This window comes from Vicia villosa, linkage group LG6 (assembly GCF_029867415.1).
Source record: "Vicia villosa cultivar HV-30 ecotype Madison, WI linkage group LG6, Vvil1.0, whole genome shotgun sequence".
NCBI classification, from domain to species: Eukaryota; Viridiplantae; Streptophyta; class Magnoliopsida; order Fabales; family Fabaceae; genus Vicia; species Vicia villosa.
Window position 1 is genome coordinate 79,408,164 of NC_081185.1, and position 5,712 is coordinate 79,413,875.

Here is a 5,712-nt window from a genome sequence, read left to right on the forward strand (position 1 = left end):
TTATGCTTAAAATATACATAGATACGAGAATTCTAAGCAGGGAAATAAGATCACTCAATAAATTCAGCATACCACACATAATAATTTAATCAAAGATGAAACTTAATTCTTCTTATCTTCCAATATATATCTACATATTTAATTAATCTATTCAAGTTTGCTACGTGTGTCTTGTAAATTTGTTTCCCACTTCAACCTTTCATTATGTCACATTCAAGTTCTTTTCAAACTTAAATAATGTATCACTTTTGGAAAATGAGGATTATTTCATGCTTAAGCTTTGTTTAAAATGTTTTCAAGACCAGCCCTATCCAAGAGGGATGAATGTCTACATGGGAGAAACATCTTCTAGCTACTTATCTTTAAAGAAAAGGCATGTTCTAGCTTATATTAAACATAAAAACAAAACAAATTCATTTGATTAGTAATCATTCAACAATCTAATCAAAGCCATCATAAGAAAATAATCACACAATATATACAACATACACATATTAACATAAATTCAATCAAGTAATTCTTCAAACTTACTTTCAATGAACTGAAACCAAACTTTCAACATAATCCTTGCAAAAGGCCCATCACGGTTTATTGGTAACTATCTCTACCATATTATTTGCCCAATCATAGATAATAGCTAGCAGCTCTCGTTTGTTTGCCAATACCAAAGTATTCTTATCATGAGAAATATGCAACGACAACCAGCATTCAACGTGTTGAAGATTTTGATAATTAATTCTATAGAGTTGATTCCAAGACTCTCCAACCCCAAACTCCTTCATCTGCCATATAACCAAAGAAGTTTGTTTGAAATCATGACAAAAACAAAGAGACTCCAGCAACACAGAAATAGTCGGCTCAATCAGCGGCACTTCCTCCAAACCCCTCGGAGGCATTAACTCCATGTGTCTCTCAGTACCCAGATCAAGTGAAATTATCACAAATTGATCCAGAGTAATATCATTTCTATGATAAAACATATCCACACCATAACAATTCTGAAGCGCCAACCAATTAAGACCACCATTCAAATAAACACCATGATTCTCACTCGGAAGAGTTAACCGGAGAGGACCAACCAAAAAATCTTGAATATCTCTCTAAACATTATCACCCACACTGAAAACTCTCACCTCTGTTCTCAATTGAGTTTCAGTTTCAGTGTCACCAATTTCTTCGTCACCACCAATCACTCGTAAAGCGGCTACTTTATAATTATCAGTTAAACTATCATAACCAAATGCATATCTAGAGAAGAAATAACGATGCTTGCAATAATCCTTAACATGGCCTAATTTGTTAGATAAAGTATTTGTAGCTGGATTATAGAAATTGATCCAGCAATCTCTAAAACTATCAGTGAAACTATCATATTGAGAAAAACAGAGCAATCCGTTACAAGAACCAACCAACCAGTAATGGACAATATCCAACAATGGATGGAAAGGCTTCTCTGGAACGGTGATCAGAAGATTCTCGAGAAAATTGTTGATAGGGAGAGGACGGAACGAAAATCTGCTACGGATTTTCCTGAGACGAGTGTGAGTTGAGGGTTTCGAGCAGATCAACAGAGATGCATTTTGATAAAGGTGGGATCGGAAATGAAGGAGTTGAAGAACTTATTCACACATTTCCTTTGAATAAGAGATTTGATGGGAAGGAAGGAGAGGACTTCCGCCATGATTTCGTCGGGGAGGATTGGTGGTGACAACGGTGAGCTGGGCGGACGCCGGGTTTGAGAGGGAGGGAGATCCATTTTCGCATGACGCGAGTGACGAAGATGGAGACTCAATGGATTGAAAGCTGGATAGTTGTGCTTGCCTGTGACCACCTTTGTTTTTTTTAAGTAAAGTATGTTTTCATATTCTAAAATGAAAACATTTGGGACATATAAATAGTGAATACTATGCTTATCTTGAGTCAGATTGACTCGTCCTATATATCTATCTTATCCTATTTATAAATTAAAAAATTTAAATACATTGAATAATAGAAAATAAATTTAAATAACATTAAATTTTAAACTAATTACCTAAATAATCATTTTTTTCTAAAAATTTATTCGATTAATCTCACAATAATTTTTAAAAACGTTCTAAATAAGAATTATTTTTAAACTAATTACCTAAATAACCATTTTTTCTAAAAATTTACCCAATTAACCTCACAATAATTTTTAAAAATTTTCTAAATAACAATTATTATTAAACTAATTACCTAAATAACCATTTTTTCTAAAAATTTATCCAACCTCAATAATTTTTAAAAATTTTCTAAATAACAATTATTATTAAACTAATTACTAATTACCTAAATAACCATTTTTTTTTAAAAATTATATAAAAATTAAAATACTTTAAGTTTGAAAATAGATGTACATGTCACCTCACATGGCGCCAACGTATATATGGCTTATGTGTACACGTCATATGAAATGGCGCCTAAGTGTAATGAATTTAGTACACATCATTTCATATGGCGCCTATGTGTATTATTTTTTTTATTTTCTTAAATTAATATTAAATATTTAATATAATAAAAAATAAAATAAGATACTACTACCATTGAATTATAAAAAACCATTACATTTGGGAAATAAGAAGTATATATTTTTTTAATGTTTCAGTTTCACCGTAATGGTCCTGGGTTTCGCACCGAGACGCTCGCCTAACTTGTTGACCCCTAACCCTTTGAGGTTTCAGTTCTGTTTCGTCGATGGCCATTGAAATATGTCCTCAATAGGCTCAGCATCCATGTAATCCGTTAGGTCTCCAAATTGTCCCGAATACTCGCTATCAAAAAGTCGGTTGCTCATGCCGTCAAAGTTTTGTCGTGGTGTGGGTAGTGAGAAATCGATGGTTGGTTGGTAGCATTAGGCACTTGAATCGGCTTAGAAAAAAGACAGTGTTTCTTGTGGCATGTTGAAGCCATATGTTTGTTGGGTGCTACTGTGCTGTGATGTTTTCAGGATTAGTGGATCGTTTGGGTTGTATTCGACAGGTTGGCCCAAGTTAGAGCTAGGTTGAGATCTAGAGGGGCCCACAGTAGGGTGTTGTTTGTATCGTATTTGTTTTTAGTGTTGAGTTTGAGTACATGGTTGGTATTGGTATTAGTCTTAGTATTGGGGTTGGGTGTTAGTTGATCGTTGTCGTCGTTGGGTTGGTTGTTGGTTGTAGGTGTGTTGGCGTGGGTCGAGCATTTAGTACGGGTCGGACAAAAACGGATCAGGCATGGTAATCGATCTATACCAACTGATATATTCTTGAGTAGGTTTCATTTCAAATGGCGCAACAGGGTATTGTAGGACATGTTGGTGATGCCTCTTCCACATCTAACGCCATTTTAGAGCACAGTTTTTCCAACTTTTAACATTTCATTGGTGGTTGACTCTACAATATTGTACCGCATGATACCCGTTTTTGCAGTCCAAAATGCTTCATCTTTGGGGCTTGGTTCATATTGCAGACCTAGATATGTTCTCCAATAAATCAAGAGAAAAAATAGACAATAAGATTATTTAGAAGAACGTTAATATTAAAAATACATTACTTAGAAGATGAATAATTTAGTTGTAATACATCCTCTGGTCGAAGGTGATCCAAAAGTTGGTGATACATCAAGATATTTCCTCTAGGATTTTTGTTGTAATCCATCCATATAACACATAACCTTAACCAAAAAGAGAGGAAACAAATTATTTACAGTTATTTTTAGAATAAATTGAGTAAATTGAAATAGCGTTATAGGCTTACTTTGTTGCGTAAAGGAACATGTAGTGGTCGTTGTTCTCGAGGGCTAATATCAGTATTCTTCACCAACCCCATACTTGGTGAAATAAAGCGCATCCATAAAATGTACAAGTATCATTTTTGGTTTTTTTACACAGCAAACTATAAAGAGTAGTCAAGACAGGGGAACCCCAACTATACTTTCCTATTTTATCAATGTCCCCGAGCAAACTTAAATACATAAAGTTTACACCATTACCGGTACTTTTGCAAAATAACATTTTACCAAATAGTATCATAATATAACATTTAGTTTTAATTAATTTTCTTTCCTTGGACGAATGTTCATCCAAATTAATAGAGCTATAATACTCTTTAAGGACCTTCAGATTAATATCTTGGCCCCTCACACCCTCGTCTCACTCTATCATATCTTTTCCCAAAAATTCCTCGCATTGGGCATTGGCTTGTTGAACTGACCATTAACAGCCTTATCCTCAATTAGGAGACCCAGCAATATGTGCACTTCCTCTAGTGTGATGGTACATTCACCAGTTGGAAGATGAAAAGTGTGGTGTTTGGGTCTCCACCGTTTTAATAATGCGAGTATAAATTTTAGAACAATAGTGTTGTTCGATATATTGATCACATGTCAAAAACTTGCATGTTGTAGATACGGTATAATCCATGTGTTGGGAGCAACATAACCATGTGAAGAACAACAAAATCTCGATACATCCTAAAAAAAACATATATAAAAGAATAAGCATAATAGGTTTGTTGATGATGAAATTGTGTATAAATATAGTGTATGTATAAAAACTTACATATGACTGAATGTTCGCTTTAGTTCCTCTTTGGCGATCACCCATGGTTAGAAGAAGGGACGTGTTTAAAAAATTGGAGAGTTGTGTAAAGATGAAAATTGAAGAGATTGTATGTGTGCAAATGAAAAATCATGTGAATGAAGTTGGTATTTATAGATGATTTGGTGGATGAAGATGAAGGTGCGTGAAACACAAGAAAGGGGGTTTGAATTGGGTTTCAAGGTTTAAAATCAAATCTTCCCAAGTCAAAAACACAAGAAAAAAAATAAAACAATTATTTTTATCCTGGTTCACTGTTAACGAATTTACTTCATATTACTTCATATTATTTCCTCACATAAACCAATTTTGATCTTTATCTTATAATTTTCAAAAGCTTCTGGTAGTAGATGATGAAGCATTCTTAGAAGGATCAAAACTTGAGTCTCCATAACCTAAGTCATCAGAGTCTTCAGAATTTGTTCAATCAGAACCTTAACTTCAGAGTCTTCAGCACTTGGTGTTCAAAATCTCTTGTCTTCACAATCTTCAGAACTCATTCTTCTAGAACCTTGTCTTCAGAATCTTTAGTACTTGGACAGTAGAATCTTAAAGCTAGAGGAGTCCCCAGAAGCTCTTCCATGAGAGTCACGATCAGAAGCTTTATCACTAACATTTATCATAACCATTGTTATAGAAGCATTTTAGAACTTAAATGAGTCTTTGTAAACACGACTGCTTTCTTCCAGAGTTAGAGTGTGTTGAGTTCAGAACCTGATGACATCACATGCCTAGAGTACTAAATTGTTTTCTAAGATATCATGTAATGTTATCTTCAAAACATAATGTCATATGTAGAAAAAAATCTTATTCTTACAGAAGATGCTACTCGCATGCATGACAAGTCATATCAATCAACTACATATGCGCCACCCAATGTTGGCGTGCATTCATGGGCTGATAGGCATATGTGACAGGTGTAGGAGTGCATGCATGGGTTGATAGGCATAGGTGACAGGTGTAGGTGTGCATGCATGGGGTTGATAGGCATAGGTTGAAGGTGCGTGAAATATAAGAAATAGGGTTTGACTTAGGTTGCACCAAATATAATATTTTCGCAACACACAACTCAAATCTAACAAGTGAATAAAAATATATGAACATAATTATTTTTATCA

The 5,712-nt window shown here is 34.3% G+C and overlaps 1 pseudogene; it reads right to left on the bottom strand.

The window, feature by feature from the left end:
- Window positions 1–533: 533 nt before the first annotated feature.
- LOC131613964 (F-box/kelch-repeat protein At3g23880-like) lies at window positions 534–1,756 on the bottom strand (annotated as a pseudogene).
- Between the last annotated feature and the right edge of the window lie 3,956 nt (window positions 1,757–5,712).